Source organism: Etheostoma cragini, chromosome 22 (genome assembly GCF_013103735.1).
Source record: "Etheostoma cragini isolate CJK2018 chromosome 22, CSU_Ecrag_1.0, whole genome shotgun sequence".
Lineage (NCBI taxonomy): Eukaryota > Metazoa > Chordata > Actinopteri > Perciformes > Percidae > Etheostoma > Etheostoma cragini.
In genome coordinates, this window is record NC_048428.1 from 4,435,201 (window position 1) to 4,457,161 (window position 21,961).

Consider the following 21,961-nt stretch of genomic DNA (forward strand, 5'->3'; position numbering starts at 1 on the left):
TTACTTCCCATCTCTGAGCGTTAGCATATGGCTAGCAGACTTTTTATGCTAATGTTACTTAACATCTTAGAACATAGAAACATTACTACAAACTTAACATACCGTATTTATGTATACCATTCTACTCACATGTTTATGAACACACAAATTTGTGGTGAGGCTTTTGTCTCAGTCACACAGACACACCCGTCTCTTTCAACTGCATTGTGCACACAGCTGCAGCTTTGTTGAATTGACAGCTAAGCTTCAGTCAACCGATTTGCAACGTTAGACCTGAGCCATCGGCAGATTCTTGGCCCATTTAGACCAATGCAGGGGTCCGCACATCGATGTAGCCATATCTGTGATAATACAACCGGATTACAACTAATTCCTATCGGTGAATATCTGCAGTAGAGTCTGGGCGGTGATGAAGTTTGAAGGAGCTGGTATTATGCAAATATTGCAATGGTTATAAACATGTTTACTGGATATGGAACTACTGAGGCATTAGTCATTTTAGGCAGGCATAAGGTTTTTGCTATTCATTGCCCAAACATGTCATTTTAGCAAACAACTCTTTTACAAAGCCAAAATCCCCCCAAAGGGCGAATGAGCTGTTGTGATTACAAACATTATAACAGCTAAATCCAAATATTTATCACTTTTGATATTAAAATGTGGGATTAATAGTTAATGAACTAATCATCATCAACATCCCCACTCCTTCCATTTCACCTTACTGGATCAGAATCTGAGTTATATTTTTCTGTTTCTTTGTATTATTGACATTATAGGCTGTGGGGTAAATTAGAGTTTTGTAACATGTCATGTTAAGACACAAACAAGCAGTTCAAAAACCTGATCATATTTGGATTAAGGCAATTCCCCAATTTCTCAAACACCATGTTAACACATGTTCTCAAGCACCATGTAAACACCTGGCTAAAATTGGAATGCTTGGTTAACACACCTAGATAACTCCTTTAGTAACAATAATGTGCATGTACTGTATAGGGAGCGTGGGAGCGGTTGCAACACTTTTTACATTTTCTTCAGTTTCTCAGCGACCGTTTGTCGCAAAGACAAAAACATTATTAATTAAAGCCAAATATGTTACCTACCTGCCCATACTGCGGCAACATGTGTAGGCTACATATGATAATTTGGAAGTAATTTGTACTTAAATGGACCCTGAAAAATGTTTTTGTCATTTAGATATGATAAATCTCAAACTTTATTGCATTATTTTTAAAATCTTTTTTTTAGTTTATTTAGACCAGACTTCATTGAGTTAACTTATTAAAGTAAAAAAGAAGTACACAACCATATAACACATTTGTCAAAAGCCCACAAACAGACTTCTATAGGCCCTAAGGGATTATTTAAAATCACTTAAAATAAAAGATCATGCGATCACTCACATCTATTATTTATCTTAAACCAGACGGAGTTCATTGACTTAATAATAATATTTAAAATGCAAAATATTAAAGTTTACAACTGTGGTAAAAAAGAGCAGCAATTTCGTAACACCACCAAAAGCACACAAACTGATTATTTTATAGCAAGTATTCACAATTCCCCATCTGATTTACCATTGTGGCAATGTAAATGGCGCCAGCCATGCCTTTCACTGCAAACATTGCAGCCACACCTCTCTCGGTCAGGAGTAGCTCTACAAACAGACAATGCAAAATCTTCTTCTTTTTCAGAGTCACTGTCCTTCTCTGTCTTCCTTTTCTTCTCGGTTTTCGTTTGTTGGCTTGTTTCCAGTGTGATCTTTGTCAGTTTTCTCTTAACTTTTGTTAGCTTTCTTTGAACTTTTACTTTCTCACTCTCCAAAGCCTCCTTTTTGGGGGTGTCTGTCAAAATGGCGATTTGCATTTTTCATACTATTTGCTTTTGTCATCTTCCGTGGTCCTGCTCTGGGGGAGGTCTAACAGTCTCAGGTGAGAACTCAGCTGGCAGTGGAGGACCTGTAGAAGAAGCAGATGTTCCAGCATGTACTGGAGGAACTGTAGAAGAAGCAGATGTCCCAGCGTGCACTGGAGGAACTGCGAATGAAGCATAACTCCCCGCTTTCACTGGAAGGTTTAAGGTCATGTTTAAGGGACTGAAGGAAATGGTCCTCCATCATCCATCTTGATTTATTGGCATCCAGGCAATGCATCCAGGCAGGCCATCACAGATGAAATAGTCCTTGAAGTTAACCCGCAGGAATGTGAACATGGGCGGAATCATGTTCCCTAATGCATTGCCTGCACATACAACTGTTACCAGTGTTCTTGTCTCTCCAAAGGTTGCTGCCCCCACCTGTCTGACGCCGTGCAAACAACATTTTCTGGTTGTTGGACAGTTGTGACCCCGGTCTCGTCCATATACCAGATGTCCTTCCCTTCAAATTTGTTTTTGTCAAGCACATTGGCAAGATTGTCGTAAAATAAGGATACATTGTGACGGTTGAAGCTTGTGTTCCGTGTGAGACTGGCAGCTTGAGGGCACCGTATAGACAGACGGGGCTGTCTTTTCATGAACCCCATAAACCAATCCAGCCAGGGAGCACTCATTCCAGGTTTCAGGGTAGGAGCAATTGTAGTCGACAGCCAACTGGAAGGCCAATCACTGAACCTGTGAAATGGATGGTAAATGAAAATGGAAGGAGAAAGGTAATTCTCTCATCTTATTATTTTACAGTCTCATATTCTTGTATAATTCTCCCTACAAGCCTACACTGTGCTTTAATACCTGCCTCATGCTTACCTCTTTAGTGCTGAGACCATAGAAAATATCATCTGGTCTTTTTAGGTATTCTGTCAGGCTATCTTCCTTTTGGGCTGTGAAGACCCTCCTCTGAGTCCAGTAACCTGTCCTCATCTCCTCTCCTTGACTTAGCCTCTCTCTCTTTTTAATAAAGCAGTAGAGGGTTGTGTGGCAAATTGAATACTGTTTTGGCACAGACCTCACTGCCCTGGCCTCATTGCTTACTACAACAGAAGCTAAGTACAGAATAGATAAAGGGACACTTCTATCTGTTGTCCTTTTCCTGTCTCGTGGCATGCTGAAAAACTGAACAGAAAATGTAGGATACCCTGCTGCCATCTTACAACTAAGGTGATAACTCATTAATACTAACACATTAGCTTGAACACATGGACAAGAAACTGCAAACTATTAATTATAGAAATCAATACTTAAACAGTTTTGACAGTATAACAAAAATTCTGGTCATAAATAAGTTACTTTTTTAACTTGAATTTCAGTTCTCCCAGAAGGAATGGTGATATGTGGCTGTTAACTTCCAGAAAGAAGGAGGGGCAACTGAGCATGTGCAGTATATGTGTCATGACTCTAGTTCAGAGGGGGGAAATTAATTTTCCCAAGGGGCCACATGTTGTGAAGGCTAAAATCAATTCTGCTCAATATTAATTTTATCTTTTAAATAAAGTGGTAAATTGTAAGGTCTTTGATAAGCTGTGACTGTTAAGGGCACACATGTTATAATTAGCACATGAAAAAAGTGAAGCAGACATTAATTTTCATAGAACAGCATTCAAATAACTTTACAAAGTGCTGTTGCTATTTAGTATTTCTTAGAACAGGAAAAAGTGAGGCCGACATAGTACAAAATACCAACATAATGTCACTATTTTGCATTTCAAGTGCAAATAGGCCTTTGCTTTGCAGTTTTGTGTTAATTCATTCATTAGTGGAGTCACATCAACAGCGAATGCAAGATCAGCCATCCAGGTAACATCTGAGAGCTCTAGGATGTCTTTGCCTTTCATATCACAAAACTCTTGAATCTCTGCTCTCAGGTCCCATACTCTTTTAAGCACCTTGCCCAGGCTGAGTCACCTGTCAGTTTCATGCTCCTCCAACAGTGACACAAACTGCCTGTGATTTAATGCTCTTGCCCTGATGAAGTTAAATGTTTTAGTTACAACATTAAAAACATGGTTCAGTTTTAGCACTGACTTACACAACACATGCTGATGCATAATACAATGCAAAAATACAAATTTTCAATTCTAAGTTTACTTTTATCTTGCATCCGCTTCAGAAGTCCAACATTTGTCCTGTCATATTTGGACAACCATTGGTAACACATATTCCAAGTCCCATGTTGTCAAAAACATTTACTGAACAAATCACTCCCCGTTGTCCTCCCTTTCACTGACCAAATTTCATACAAATTTTTATCCAGAGCCAAGGACAAAAGTTCAAAATCTTCTTTTTTGCTTTGAAACTGAATCTCCAGGTTTCCCGCGATGTCCTTAATTCTTCTCGTTACAGCTTGCCTGGAAAGCGGCACATTCTCAACCGCCTCTTTTTTCTCTGGGCAAATTAGAGCAGCAGAGTCCACCAAAACACTCTTTAATAAACTCCTCTTCAGAAAATGGCTTACTGTTTTTGGTGCTTTCTTTTTTCCCATTAGCTGACATTTTTGAGGGATAACAACTTATTCACGTCATGTCAACATCTCGTGAGCTCAGTTCGTGGCTTGCCGACAAATTAAAGTTCTTCTTCTTCTACTTATTTTTAATTGTGACTTGTAACCAGAGCAGAAGAAGCTGCATACATTGACATAAAAAAAGCAACAACAAAAACAGTTATGTACACTTATTTACGTCAGAATGCTTATTTACGTTAGAAACCTCACGAAAAGGCCGGATGTGGCCCGCCAGCCATAGAATGCCCAGGTCTGCTCTAGCTCGTATAACTGCCCATCCCGACTTTGCTGCAGTAAGTTTTGACCCAAAAGAGCAGTTGAAACGGAATTTATTGGGAACATCTATAATATTGAGGCGGCTGTGGCTCAGGTGGTGGAGCTGTTGTCCTGCAGTCATGTTGAAGTGTACTTGGGCAAGATAGTGAACCCCAAGTTGCTCCCGATGATGCGCCATCGGAGTGTAAATGTGTGTGAGTGTTTATCTGATGAGCAGGTGGCACCTTGTACGGCAGCCTCGGCCACAGTGTATGAATGTTTGTGAATGGTGAATGGTTCCTGTACTATGTAAAAGCAATTTGAGTAGTCGTTAACTCTAGAAAAGCGCTACATAAATACTCTCATTTACATTTACATTTTTAATCGTTGACTTTAGTCTCAGACTTATATTGTAATGAAATAAATTGTTAAATATAAGTTTACATTTGGAGAAAAATTTAAATGATTCACATCCTTTTTTGGCACATTACATTATACACCTACGCCCCTGTATTCAGTAAAATTGATCTGTGTTACAACACTTTATATACAGTATAATCAGCAAAGTTACTAGGCTCGCATTGCCATCCCTATCTTTAAAGCACTATAGAGCAACACATATATTCAAGGATAGGAGAAAAAACACTCTGGGTTGTTTGTATTTCTTTAACCCTGTGAACACTAAGGCCATGTTTACAGTTCATTGTCCTTCTGGATTTATTTTATAAAACACATTGTAAAACATCAACCCTGTTGTCTACAGTCAAGATATGACCATCATTTTTTTCAGGACAAATTAGAATGTTATTAGAATCTCTGGGTTGCAGTGAGGTCACTTGAATGTTAAAAATGGTTGTAGGAGCTTAAAGACAAATAAATAAATAAAACGGAACATGAATCTCACAGGTATGTATTGATATCACAGACAGAGCAGCAAAACCTAAGCCATTTTACTCTCTAAAACACTTCCCGTATGTCTTGGGAGTCACACTGTGAGGAAATAATCGTGACAAAATACAAAATACATATTATTTTTTCAAAGAAAGTCCAGACGCTTTTGCACTCATGACACATAGTTATGCCAATTATCAACATAATAATGTCAGATTTATTGAAATTACACCCACAGCAATGCTACACAAGCATTTGTGTGTCTAAAACAGTTCTCCTATAAGCAAAAATAAACACAATAAACATTATAACTCATATAAAGCACTTACTATTTACATTTATTCAAAAAGGGCCCAAACACATGCCAATTCTCAAACCAGTTGGGCCATTATCCTCTATAAACAGTAGATATCTATCTTGTAGGCTATAGCATCTTTGATTGCATACTAGACTACTTTGACTGGAGGATTGGTCTCTTTCAGACTCCTTACTCTTTGGGTGACGTTGTCTCCCAAATATGGGCATACTATTGGCTTTATTTCCGTAAACACTGGGAGCAGACACGGAGCCGGGGGGATAGCGGCATAAATGAGCAAAAACGCAATGAATTATGGACATCAAGTGGATAAATCCCAGATGTAACGGTTCGGATTTATTGCTCAATGACCCCAAAAAATTCACATGTTCCAGGCTGGATAGAAAATCACCTGTAGAGGCTAAAGACCCGGAAGAGACCTCCGTAACCGCTAACTCGTCAGCTTTAGCTGCAACTTTCGGTGAGTCTTTATCTTTTATGGTTATTAAATGATTAAATTATGAATCAGAGGTGCTGTTTTTGCTTGTGGGCGAGTCTCTCGGTCTCATCTAAGGTGCTGTGCTTGGGTTGTATAAAAGGCGGCTCTGTAACATAGTCGCAGGAAGAAACTTACTTTTGTTGAACATTTGCATCTTGCAAAAGAAAACTACCACATGAAATATTACAGTTCACACAATACAATGGACACATCATACAGCAAGGTAATGTAAATGTGCTGTATTTATATAGCGCTTTTCTAGTCTTAATGACTATTCAAAGCGATTTTACATCTACAGGAGACGTTCACCATTCACACAGTGTGGCTGAGGCTGCCGTACAAGTTGCCACCTGCTCATCAGATAAACATGGACACACATTCACACGCATCGGAGACAACTTTGGGTTCAGTGTCTTGCCCAAGGACACTTTGACATGGGACAACAGAGCCAGGGATTGAACCACCAACATTCCGATTGGCAGGCAACCGCTCTACCACTAAGCCACAGCCGTCCCAGGTGGATACATACGTCATTTCCTCTTACCAATCAGGCTTAATCCTGAAAATGTAATTATGTTGATCCAGAATACTAAGCCACAGACATCGAAATATACTTGTATTCAGCTATAGTTTGGTACTTTGTATAATTTAATTCAACTTTTTAGTCTAACTGTATGATTCTTTTTTTCCCAGTTCAGATGTCTCTGAGAAGTGTTTTTTTTTTTTTTTTTACACTGCTCCTTGGGAACACTGTGGGAATGCAGGGTGATTCACATCCTTGAGTTTGCCTGTCCTTGATCAGTCTCTTGCCTGCACCTTTATACCTTAAAAACAACTAACTTCCTTTTCAATTCAACAATGTTTATTTGTCTATTTCCTTTTTTTTAGTCAGTGCACATTGAGCACCTGGCATTGGAAAATAAATGTTATCCTCTCTTAAAGTACATGCAATTGGTATTTCATAACGTACTTGTATGAAAAGATCATCTGAAATTCTTCCTATGCTTTGATTAAATAGGGGTTGGACTGGTGGAGACTGCAGCTTTTGGTTGAGCTGGCTGTCTAACCATATGGCTTAGTTTAGTTCGGCCATATGTTAAAATCCTCAGCACCAAATAAAAACTAGATCTGCATAGAGCTGTACACCTCTCCAGGCTCTCAAATATCAAAGCCTAATTCCAACAAAATAATTCCGTCATATTTTAATTGGGCCAAAATTAATACATTTCAATTTTATGCTGCTGTAACATTTGCAGATCTGGGCCCATTAAACCCGCACTACTTCATTTCTGCAAGGTGAAACCTTGAACAATTAATGGCTTTAGCCTGTGCCGAGGTGCAACCATAAAGCATTTTTCCCACTTAATGTAATCATAAAATGTGTCAGAAATCTGTTCAGTGCTTTATTAGCCTGTGAAGAGGGATTTCTGAGTACATCCAATTATGTCGGGACGCACCACCAAATGTCATTGAGTGCTTCGTAAGACCACAGCTTCATATTAATGCTTTAAGACTCTTTGCCACCTATCATGATAATGCACTGATGGAAAGCACAAGCAGTGAATTATGAGGAGGTTGGAGTAGCAGAAGTGTGTGTGTGCGTGTTCATGAGCTGCTTTTGGATCTCTGTGTGTCTGATGATCGCTAATGAGAAGTAAATGAAGCACTTGTCATGTTGCATGACAGAGTGAATATTTTGTAAATGCAGGTACATGAACTCTAAAACAAAACATAATTACACAAGATATGCACACAAAGGCGGTGTTTAATTTGCATGTAGGGCCTTTGTTTTAACCTTGACTAAGTGTTAAATCTATATGTTTATTTTATGCATGCTATAAATGAGGCCGTGAACAAAGTTTTCATTTCAAGCCCCAGGCAATAAATCATGAGATCTGAAAGACTGTGATGTTTTTATAATCACTGTTTATATGGAACATTTTTATAAATTATTCAAACAAAACTTATTAGGAATCAAACATAAACCACTGAAAAACTGAAGCAAAAAAATTGTCATCTCAAAGGTAAAACTTAAACTTTCAAACTTAATAGTTGTAAAGTTGTAAACTATTGGTCTGTTATTTGCTTAATGCAATGTCCTTTTGTTTGCATTTCCCTCTGCTTCATTGTCAATGATTAATCTTTTGCACTCCCAGTTTTCTCGTTTGCGCTTTCAGACTCTTTGTTTGCCATTCTGGCACAAAACTATCGTGAGGGTATTGGCTGAGTTTTTTGAGTAAACTTGGGCGACAGCTCAGTTCCTGACCTGGTTTCAGTCCACCTAACATTAGAGTGAGGTTGGAGGACACTCTATATCCACAAAGTTCCACTTCCAGAAATGCTCCGGTGCCAGCAGAAATTCCGCAAAATTTTCGACCGGATGTCCGTTACCTTCCGCTTCCTTAGATCACTGCAGGGTAAATCGAGACTGCTGGCTAGACTATATGCCAAATCTTTTCTGTAGCACATAAAAACAACTTTTAAATGTACACGTTCCACCAAAATAAGTTCATTCCAGAGACTATTTTGCAGAGCTTAGCACTGCCCGTGACAACTGTGATTGGTTTAGAGAAATGCCAATAAGCTAGAGCATGTTTTTCTCCCACCCCGGTGTTGCGCCAAATAGTGTTACCTCTCAAATTGTGTGACTCTAGAGGGCGTTGTTGTATTGGAGTATGACTGTACTGAGTTGTACTGACACAATGACGAGGCACATTTTTAGGGGGATATTTTCATCAACAAACAACCTTCCAAAAGTAAGCTATTGCTATAGGAGTCTGAAACCAAACAGCTGCCCAATCAACAGGTCAATTTGGGAAGGTTAGGTCACAACAAACCATCAGATGACTCCTAACAACTCTGATCACTACAGTAAACAGGTGGACTCACTTAACACCCAATTCACTGTTACTTCAGTGTTATAGATCGGTCACATATTTTGATAGGCTTACTGTCAAATTATGTTACCCCACTGTAACTCTGAAGAAATGGACTGATAAATACACAACATCATCTCAGGTGACTCCTTTTACTTTCCCCACGTTTAGCCAAACAGCTTTTATCACTCCTGTGAACAGGTGGACTGCAACAGGACAAGGTCACATTAAATTATGTTACCTTAGGTCTATCGCGACTTTTTCTGGGGAAAAGCGTTTGGAATGTTCTTGATGGGTCACATGGTCCAACGACACTTGAGAGCTGTACAAATAGAGAATTCAGAGATTCAAAGTTCCAGACAAGCATAAGCTTATTGCGTTTATGTGACTGAGGCCGACCCAAAAAAATAACAATTTCTAATTGCTGTCGGGCTTGGATCGGGTGTCCATGCCTTAGTGGGCATCCAGTCCAGTTGAAAACAAGAGATGACATATAACAGTGTTTCTAATGGCCTTTGTCCACAGACATACAAAAATGGGTGGGCTCCTGCACTGTAAATAACACATAGATGGATGGTCCAGTCTGAGGACATTGTCATTAACTGAATAAATTAAAAGACATTGTCATTGTCATTAATTGACTTAATTCATTAACATCTGCCATGTATTCACTCTATAAATCTTTGCCAGTGTCACAGTGCACAGAGTGCCAATTCAAGAGGAAATCCAACAAACTCAGTTCACCCAAATAATGGTATGAACTCCAGAATTTTATTTAAAACAGAGAAGTTATATTAGTTAAAATCTTTTTTGTTCATTATGTGAATATTGTCTATTATTAGACTTTTAACAGACCAAGGGTCCATTTGAATTGGTGGGGATGGAACTAATCGAGCAGTTGTCAAAAACGGACAATGACAATCAATACATCTGGGTAGTAATTGATTACAGAACTAGATGGGCACAGGCAAACCCCGTGAAACAAGTAGGCTCATGTCCTGACGCCTTGGCATCAAAGTGGGGGGTGGCTTAAGGTTGAACAGACAGCACTGGCATTAGACTTTGGGTTTCCCAACCTGTCCGGCTGCTGTCAGCTGACCTCAGAAAAACAAAATCTGAAAGATGTGCACTTTAGTAATCATGAAAAAACACACTCACAGACAAACACACACACACACTCACACACATCCATGTCAGGTCCCTGAGCAAAGGAAAAGGGGGAAACTCAACCCTGTGTACTTGGGACCTTTTACGATGGCCAAGGTCAACTCAACCCCAGTAACTCTAACCCCCATGAACCCTGTTACCTCCCCAGCCCCTATGGATGAGGATCAAGAGGCTGACACCTCCCCCCAGGGTAACCAAACCTCAAACCCCTGGTTCCATGAGCAGTGTAGGTGGACAAATAACTAACTGTAATCATGTTAGCCTATTGAATTTTGTGAAACTCCTGTATACATAGCAACATATTGAAATAGAAATCAATACTGTGTACTTGCAAGTAATTTACATCCAAACGTCATGTCATCAAAAGCCATAACAGACGCCTGGGGAGGGAATAAAGCCCATGTCCTGCTGTCCCTCATGGGCCCATATAAAGTGTTTTATTGGGACATTGCAAGAACTGTGTCGATACAAGAGTTGGAAAGCGAGGTAAGTTGTGAAACTGGTTGCACTTTAAGTGAAATCTGAAATGGACTTATAAAGTAATATTGAAATAAAGTAATTAATACATGCATAATGTATAGGTCACATGACATACACTTCCCAACCCTTTAATTGCAGTTCAGGTGATCAACACACTGATGTCCAAGAAGGTAGCAGAAAAAAACAAGGTGGGTGGGAAGGCTCTTTTCATCAATTCTTTTGAAATGACTAAGATCTGGGAAGGAAAGGAATCAAGATTGAAGGTAGGCAGAGTTGAGGTTAGTTCTGTAAAAAGACTCCAACTTTGATTATGTCATGTAAGTGATTCTGTACATGCTCTTGGTCCATCTTAGTGTGATCCCACCCAACATGACCTAATGTGCTGCCCATGAGCCAGGCCACTGGATAGTAACTGTAAGTGTAAGTACTTGGTCTTGTGAATGCACACACAGAAATACACACATGGTCCAATGGGGGCCGCCTCAGAATTGCACAAGAATTGCAGGAGAAACCTAACATATTTTTCACACCTTATTTCAGACAGAATATGTTGAAGACAATGTGAACATATTTGACTTTCTGTCTTTTTAGGTCCAAAAGAAAGATGCAGTATTGTGGTGGAGCCCCCTGGGCTATGATGAATTCAAGGTCCAGCAATGTTTGGACTCTATGATGTAACTTATAAAATCCATGGTAAAAAAGTTTATCTTAAAAACACACCTTTGAGAATGTATTATCATATCTTATTGTGTTGGTGTACCAACAGGGCATTCAACCTGAGGAAAGGATGCAATGTGTTGAGGTAGACAGCCGGCACTGTTCCACACACCCTGCAGAGGATGGCAACTCCTGCAGAGCCTTTGTCCTGAAAGTGTTTGCTGTTTCTGTGTAGGCTGTGTGGTTCGAAACAATACAAAGTTTGTGTCACATCAGTATGCTGAGAAGATACTAAAAGATGAGCCACTGATATTCTCCAATAGAAGAGCAGCAGTGGCTCTCTACAGGATGAAGATGGCCAGGGCACATTTGAAGAAGTCTGGTAATGTAGCTTATATTCTGTTATATATAAAGTACAATAAAGTGTTATTGTATTTGTATTGCATTGACACAATTGTTGATAAGTCTTACATGACTGATAACTGAGGACCAGATGACCTTTGTGAGCTGCGCTGTGCAATGTTCAATTATTTTACTGTGTATTTCAAATATTTACACTAAAATTATTTGAGCTATTTTGTCTTCACCTTTGTTGTCACAGGTCCAATGTGCCACGTAACCAGTGGTTCTACATAATATGTGTTCAACATATGGGCCATGGAAGCTTTTGAAATGAATGCAAATGTAAGCAAATCCTTCAGTTGTGCCCCATGTACAAGTGTGTAAATTAAATTTAGTTTTATCTTGAAATGATTTGTATTTATGAGTACATTTCTGCTAAGTTACAGTGGTTCTACATTCACATTTCAGTAAGTACTTAATTTTTTTAGTGGCCCATTGACATGTCTTTAGTCAAGGGTGTAGTCAAACTTGTCTTGGTCTCGGCCACTGGTCTTGCCAAATATGGCTTTTGGTCTCGACTGAATCCAAGTGTCTTTATTATATTGATAATAACATTGGAGGTAAAGTGAAACCCGGTTTAGACGGGAATGTTGTCTGGCTTTTTACAAGTTTAAACAGTTGGCTAACGCTACGCCAACGTTTGCTAACGTTAGCGATACAGCGTTAGCCTAGCCTACTAGGTAAATATTACGACTACCTTCAGAGATTTCTATATCTGCGTCCACGTTGTGATTTTCTCGCCTAAATTTTTACCCTTAAAAAAGTGCTGCAGTTTCCACATGCTTTGGCCCTCTGGGATGACCCTGAGTTCATTGGGAAGTTAACACTCTCAACTTGTTGTTTCTAGTGGCAGTGTGACACTAGGCCTTACTGACACAGAGCTACAGAGGTTAGAACACAGAATTTCTATTTTTGTCCAAGTAAATCATCTGAAAAATTAATAAAAAGCACTACTGTAAGCATATCACATGGGCTACATACTAAAATAGTACGCTGGCCACATGTCTCAACTTAGAACAGAAAAAATACAGAAAAAAATGACTTATAAAATGGATTTTATATGAATGTATTTCTACAGATATGTCTGTGCGTTTGTCTAATTTCTTATTTCTAAAAAAGCCCAAAAAGTGCAAAATACAATACTTCTGAAATACAAAAACACATCCACATCACTCACAGATATGTCTGAAAGAAGTACATTACATTACGTACAGTACATACGATTGTGAGGGGACCAGATAATTATGGATTACAAGGCTTGGATATTCTAATTCCTTGGAGGGTTGGCCATGTAGGAAAACAAAGTTTTTGCCGATCTTTCACCGCTGTGATTAAAGACACAAGGAGACAGGTAGGAAACACCCACTCGATTAGACTCAAATCTTTCTGTGTTTCTTTACTTTAGAACATGATTATAACCGTTGTGAGTCACCTTATGCTTTGTGCGGGGGCTTGATGGAATCACAAGACTTTAAGCTTTCTAACGATGTATGACTTGAGCGTGTTTATGACGGTTTAATGCAAGTAATAACGTCCTTTTATGGGGCGTTCCAATTTCGAACCACCAGTGGTACATTGAAAACAAACAGGATAAGACCTGTGCCGTTAGTGCTCCTCAGTGTTGAGAATAATGGCCGTGTAAAATAACTGCGTTACCAACGGCGTTACTTTTTTCAGTAACGAGTAATTTAATTGATTACTCTTCCCATCATAATAAGGCCATTACCACTACTGCCGACAAATGCGGTGCGTTACTATAATTTTAGCTGTTTTTTATTCAGACAGACACAATTGGAAAGTCCTTCAACCACTCAGCCCCATTATGCGGACAATGAAGAAGCGACACAAAGTATGCTCCTATGGCGCCATTTTGATGCTACCTAGCACTCACCTGTCGTTAGCATTTCATTGACTGCCATTCATTTTGACGTCACTTTGAATAACTTGAACAACCTGAAGCATATAAAGACTCTATTTGACCATTGTATTTTTCTTTTTCTTTTTCAAATAGGCTAACGATTGTGTCATAACCAGACCTATTCTCACATAGTAGAGGAATTACTATTACTATTAGAGAAAGACAACTTACTTAATTACTAATGTTAAGTAGCATTTAAGAAATAATTAGAATGTTATCTCCTTACATATACAGTTGTTTTCAAACTAGTGCCAGTTCAACATCACTAACCTCATAAATCATATTTTTTGGTAAAAGGTAAATCTCTACATGGCAAATAGTTTACTAGTAAGTTGCAAAGGGCCATTGCTGAACAAAAGACTGAATAGGTTGAAATTTGCCAAAGGACAAATTTAAATGGAGAAATGGCGCAAGATTCTGTGGACCGATGAGAGCAAAATTGTTCGCTTTGGGTCCAGGGGCCGCAGACACTTTTTCAAGCCACAGTTCACTGTGAAGACAGTAAAGCATGATGGTGTAAAAATCATGTTATGGGAATGTTTCTTATACTGTGGGGTTACTTATAGTCTCTCAAGAAGGAATTTGTTTGGAGGAACGTTTTTACCCTGCAAAAGAAAACACCACATACAATATAAAATTAAGTTAACTGTTCAGGTACATGAAGACAAGAAAGTTCTCCTATAGATTTTGAGCGGAAAAAGTTTAGAACATTTGCTCCATTGCGAATGTATCTCCAGATGTTTTTCCATAGGGAAACCCATCTTTAGCTGCATCTTTAACTACGCGTGAATTGAGTTACATGTGCATATTGTACTGTATAATCACGTCATTCTAAAATGTTTGTACTTTTTCTTCAAACGTTTTGACGTTCTTTGCTAAACAAACTCAAAAACAAAAAGGGTTAAGCAGGTTTTACAAATCCTACGTCCTTTCTCTCCTCAGGCACGTTTCTCAAATAAAGCTGGCCAATGATGTCCATTACCATTTTCTAAGATCTCATATTCCATTCTTCAAGGATATGTGGGGTATTAGACATGGTTCCAAATCCAGATCTCAGAGCCAGACAGAATTACTCAGTTTTATACAATGTTTAAAAAAAAAATCATTTTAGTATTATGACTATGGGTGGCGTCATTGCTGTAATGAATTGACTCCCGCCCCCATTCTTTCCTTGAAAGACAGCACCTGTTTTGAATGTTTCATCTCTTCAAATGACATAATTTATCCAATAGTGTTGAATATTGTACTGGCAGATTAGGAAACCTAAGGGATGCATGCTTTCTGCGAGTCTTGAGTCGCCAGTGTTTGAGTCCAAGTAGAGTCATCAAGGTTGAATCTGTGTAATCTGTGTATTTCATGACTACCTACATTTCTCCATTCTTGCACCTTTAAAGAGCTGATATAATTATAACAGAGTGTACGCATTAATCAAAAATGACACCACTCTCACAATTGCAAAGGGAGTTTATTTACTGACTTTTTTCTGCCACACAGCATTACTTTTTCAATGATTACATACACTTCGCAACACAGAAATGCTGCAGCAACCAATAAAGTTATTTTTTTGGGGTTTTATCCTTTTATTAGTCAGAGAGGACAGCCGAAGATGTGAAAGGGGGAGAGAGAGAGGGGAAGAGACATGCAGCAAAGGGCTGGACTCGAACCCCAGCCCACTGCGTTGAGGAGCAGACCTCTGTATATGGGCACCTGCTCTACCCACTGAGCTATCTGGGTGCCCAATTGATACATTTCAATATCAATACATAGTAGCTAATGCTTGTTGGGTAACAGGGGTAAGCCTTATGTTCCCACAGCCCTATGTTACCTTACCTTTAATTCTTTACCCAACTGGCCAGTTGTCGGAGTAAGTAGGGGGAATCATCTGAATATGTTTCACTTCCCCTAACCCAAAATTGGGAGAAAAGGGGATGGAATCAGATCGAATTTATGAAAAAGTAAATGTGGGAACATAGGGCCTAATTTTGAAAACAATCTTAAAAATATGGGAACATAGGGCTGTCGAATCATAGTGCCTCGTTTTCATTAAAACAAACATTTTTAGAAATGTGGGAACATAGAACTGTGGAAACGTAGGGCTTTGGGAACACAGGCATTCTCCCGGGTAACATTAACAGTATATTACATCACTACAATGCAAAAACATTTAATTTTAGAAAGGTTAAAGCTGCAGTAGGGAGTTCTGTAAAAATGTGGACTTTGCCTGAAAATTTTATCAAGCACACCGTACAGGTCCCTCCCCCTTGCTGTCTGCTGCGCTACAGCCCTCCCTCCACAGCTCCTCCTCTACAGCAGAGCCTGCCGTGTACGCGCAGGCTATTAAGCAGGGCCACCAGTGACGCTGGATAAACAGCCATGGCACATTCAATGGTAGGGACAAAACATCAACAATGTGCTTTCATTGACTGGCCTGCCCATATTTTAAACACAAACTTGGTCCTAAAATCATTACGCATTTTGCAATACATGTAATGTAACTTAATAACTTGCACTCTTTCTGTAAGTTTTAAATAGCTAACATTAGTAAGCTAACAACGGGGTTGCTGTTACAGTATGTAAGTAAATATTAGCAATATGTAATGTTAGATAAGGTTTGCTAGTACATTATTTCAGCAACATGAGAAGCAAGTGAATTAGCAGGTTTCAATTGTTGCTTTGCACAGTGTGTGACATTTTATCTCCCAGCTTTAATAAACTTTAACAACCATGATACCAATTGTATTATTACTTTAAACTTAGCAAGAATTAATGAAGAGGCAGACTTGAAGGGATTTAAAACTTTAGCATACAATGTAAAAAAATTACAAAACATATATGTATACAATAATTAGAATCAGTTTTATTGGCAATATAGACACAATAGTGCAAATATAGTGTGCAAGATGCATATTGGAATGATAAAGTACAGTATTTTAAAATATGTATCACTGGACCTGGCATTCATACGGTAGGTGTCAGTTATGTTAAAGCTAACACATTAACAGTTTTTCAACTAGCCATATGATAGCACACACAAGCTGAATACAGTAGGTGCCCGTTATGTTAACGTAACACATTAACAATTATTCAACTACACAACAGCACACAGAACTACCAGGGCATGGATTAGTAAAAACCATTGAAAAGCCTCTCAGTCCCGACAACACGTTGTTTAAGCACCCATTTTTGTGGACCAGTCCTCCACTCTTGCCTGGCCTCCAAGGCTTGTCAGGAAAAGTTGCAGTGAAACATATAAACACAAATTATACAATAAGAACAAAGTGGAGAGCTTGTTTAATCTAATTTGTAAGAGAAGTCAGTTCAGTTATTATATAATTGCAGTTGTGCAATTATATAATGTTAATCTTAGGGCACTAAGGCCATTTAATTACTATTTAGTTCCTCCTCTCCTGTTGACCGAGACTCCTGTCAAACACCGGCAGCTCTGTGACTGTTGAGCAGGGCGACAGCAGCATGTCATCATCTAGAGCCGAGGGAGGTGACGGGGAGCTCCTTAAGAGCAGCTCATCCATCTTTTCCTCAAATGCGTCCATCCGCTGTGCCATGTGGGTAATGGATGTCCTCATGTCTATGGAAAAACGAATGCTGTTAGTTTTGTTGTTATACATTATGAACGTATCCGTGGACAACTTAAGTAATACTTCCTTAATTTCATTTCCGTCTCCAAGGCTGAACCCCCTCCCTCTGTGTGATGATGTTCTGCTGTTAACAACAACAAAAAAGTTAAAGTTTCTCTTAAGGTACTTGTCATACAATTGTATTTAATTGGAAAAATTCAAAACCCCTGTACCATCAACTGGGTCCCAAGTTGAACCCATCCAACTCTGCGCGACCAGCTGGTTTCCTGTGTGGTGGTGTTGACTCATCTAAAAAAAGTAGATATGAATATTGGTCAGTTCATTTATGGTAGGTTTCTTGCATATGCCATTGCAAAACATGAACCTATGCTGTTACTTTAGACAATCACTTGTCTTGCAACTTACATGCAGGTAGTGAGGGCAATGACTTCTGCTGACATGAAAGACGCACACACACACACACACACAAACATCAGAACAGTCACATGAAATGCACGCCAGGTTGAATGTAGTTCAATGGCAGGAAATCTGACTGTTTCCTAAACGCATGCATAATGTTAATTTACGGACAGGGATTCCAGGCACACGCCCTGTAATGGAATGCTTTTTTGTTTGTGGAACGGATAATCTGAAAAAAAAGACCCTACAATTTGTAGTTATTGCAAAAAGAATACTTGAATGTACACAGTCGGTGTAAACATTGTATGTGACAGGATGTGCAGCTGTGTAAGCTACACATATTATGTCCCTTCCTGTATGCTTTCCCTTTCACTTAGATTGCTGATAACTGCCTAAAGTCCGTTGCAGTGCGTTGTGTGGAGGTACAGCGCAACCGCAGGAAAACGTTACAGTTGGTTGGTTCTCTTAACGTTCAGGGAACGTTGTAACCCTTTTCCTCTTTTATGGCATTCAAACTCCACTTTCTGGACTTCTTATTACAGAGTTTGCGATATCTGAAATCAGATATTTGAAAGACAAAAACAGATGAAAATATTTATATTCTATGCCCTTTGTGATATGGTAAAATAATGATTAACACAATAAATATTAACTTGACAACCCCACCCCAGCCTCCCACCCCACACATATCCTTTGCTGTAGTGGTGTGAGTCTATTAGTATTCCAAAATTAAGATGGTAATCAATAGAAGTAGGCTATAACTCTGTGGCTATAGCCTAGTGACTTCAGATTATGGTCTCACATTACATGGGGATTATAATGCAGACGTCTGCAATACAATGTGCAAAATATCAAATTTACTACCCAACACTCTTGATAAAACATTATATTACATACTCTATGGAGCCATCAGGCCTTCTCTTGGGTGGTCTGTGAACATGGTTAATGTAATCCAGCCCAGCCCGTAAGATTCAAGCTTTCTACAGAAGGGCTGAAACAGAAGCGCAGGCTGGCATAAATCAAGATCTGATTATGGAAAGACTCCAGCTCAGCAGTCAAATTCAATGAGAACTGTAAGATTATATCAATTCTTTCTCAACAATAATATAGGTAAAACCACTGAATAGTGTTTTAGAGGCGACATGACAGGAAAATTAATAAGCATAATCATACCAAATGTGTAAGTACTTATGTACCTCCTGCAGCCAGCGTTCATAGAGAATGATTTCACATGCTGCAATACACATGCACACACGCAAGACATTTCCAATCAATCAATCAATCAATCAAAATGTATTTATATAGCACTTTACAGCAACCAGCAGGGTCCAAATTGTAAAATCACATAATCCAATAGAAAGAGTGAACATAGAAAACAATAAAATCAGAAAAGGTTACAAAGAAACAAAAGAATTAAACTATCACACCACTGCTACCTAATGAAAGCCACACTAAACAGATATGTTTTGAGTTTGGACCTAAAATGAGCTACATCTGAAACATTGCGAATATCGGGGGGGTAACTTGTTCCTGAATCTCGGGGCAGCAACTGCAAAAGCCTGATGCCCCCACCGCACCGTTTATACCTGGACCTTGGGACTTCTAAAACCAACTGATTAGAAGACCGCAATGAACGGTTGTGCTTCCAAAAAGTAAAGAATTTCAGACAAATACTGAGGGTCACATATACTGTGTATACTTCTTTCTCTCTCTCTCTCTTTCTCTCTCTCTCTCTTTCTCACACACACACAAAAACAAGTTGAAGTCCAGCATCAGAATGCCAGTTATGTAACCATCTTTGTTCTAATTATTGCAAAGCGGCCCATTATGTTTGTCAGTCAAAGTCAGCAACAATGAAAACACACACTGCTCAACTGAATATGAAGGCAAAAGGCTTGCAGCCAGCATTAGTTCAATCACACTAAGCCCAAAATAGTTTATTACTCACCAATCGGTAGATTATTTGTACATAAAATCCATCCGACACTCTTTCCTCGTGAAGATGTCGATCACAGCGTTGTAAAACTCGTCTTTACAGGCCTTCAGGTTGCATAGTCTCTGACTCTCAATTAACAGAATGACAAAGGCTAAAAGACGTGCTTGCCCGGTCCGGTTCCAACTGTGTGTTTTGATCCGTTTCAGGGTGGAAAACGTGCGCTCTACCGAAGCTGTAGTTGATTCAGGAACTGTTGCTTCCAAGTCATGTTCTTTTAAAAAGTCAAGAAGCTGTGTCTGTGATATGCCCCTTAGTTCTTGTGAGCCACACAACCCCACAAGATCACTTTTCAGCCTGATGAAGTCAAAGTACCTTGCATAATTTGACAGCTTCTCCAGTTTGGTGTCATTAAACTGCCGCAACATCTCTTTAAACTTTTTGCAATCTAACAGTCCGATGAAATCGAGATCAGAAAAGTTATCCACAAACCTGGTCTTCATCTGAAACTGCACGGTGATGCTCAGGACAACTTTTCTAGGGTGCCTGACAGGCTTCTTTCAGGCCATCTTTTATGACCAACTGCAGTGAATGTGTGAAGCACAACAGTTTCAGCATCTAACAGTTCTCATCCAAAGTGGCAAGGACTGCCTCTTGATCTTCTGGTGTCAGGTCTTCCCAGATTTCATCCTCCATGAATGTCCTGGGATCATAAACTTCTGCAGCCTCATCTTTTTCTGGTGAAAAGCTGGCCTGAAATGCCTTCCTCATGGTGGACGTATTGTCAGTGATGACGAAGTTGATCTCATTCTTAATCAGATGCTTTTCAGCACAGCTCTCAAACGTCATTGCAATCTTCTCTCCGGCGTGTTTCCGATGGAATCTTTCGCAAGTCAGAAGATATGACTGAAGGCCAGGTTTGTGATTTTTTATAATCATTGTGAATGCTGTCACTCCAAGGAATGACCACATCTTGTGATCACTTCAAATGTCTGTATTAACAGCAACACTCAATGCTTCCGCCAGCTGGCTCTCAGAGGAGGAGGATCTTGCTATAGGCCTATACTGAGGGTCCAGGACATGAAGGTGCCTGAAGTCCTCATTTTCAACAATGGAGAAAGGCAAAAGCTAATGATAATATATTTTACAAGGACATCACTTTCTATTGATCAATACATTTCACACAGCCAGCGCAGAGTGGTTTTATTGCGGATGATGTGAATGGGGTACTGTTCATAAGGACAGCAATGCTGATAAAGTGTACGCAACTGTGGTTAAACATGTCAAAACCCCCCACAAACAACACTTGGTTATGTACTTATAAAACAGCAAAGTGGCATCTGCGATGGTTAAATCACTTCAGCGGCTACGTAATTAAAAGCATTTTACTAATACTGGGTGCAGCCGTGACATTAAAGTTAGACATTGTACCAGTCTTGTCCTCAATTGTGCAATAATACATACAACATTTAGTGGTGCTCTTTCCAGCATTGGATGTAAATTCCATGTAGGCAAACTTTACAATTTCTCTGCATTTTCCAAATGTGAACATGTAGAAGGGACCCCAAAAATCAGTTGCATCAATATCAATTCCTTTGTAAGTAGAGTAGTGAAAGTAAGAATGAGAATGCAGTGTTAAACATCCTATGACATGTTGCTTTTTGGATGCTTTATATAGACCTTGGTGGTCCCCTAATACTGTATCTGAAGTCTCTTTTAAAAAAGACCTTAGTAGTCCCCTAATACGGTATCTGAAGTCGCTTTTATATAGACCTTAGTGGTCCCCTTATACTTTATCTAAAGTCTCTGTCCCAAAAATCATCCTCGGTGCAGAATTACACCCACTAGAGCCAGTCCCACAATGAGCTTTTCTTAGTAAGTGCCATTTCTGAGTGTGTAGCTTTAAATGCTATTGAGGAAGGGGGGAGGCAAGGTGGAGGATGGGAATGTGCCCTTGACCAACTGCCATGCTTTGCTTGTTTGCAAGCCATGATGTTTCTTTCTTTCTTATGGGCTGGCCAAATTCTCCGGGCTGGCAAAGCAGAGAAAGGGGAGGTAACCTTTCCCCTTATGGAGAAGATTGCAGATCGGCCCATCTGAGCTGTCATTTTCTCAAAGGCAGTGCAGTATACCCAAGGCTCGGTTTACACCTAACGGCATT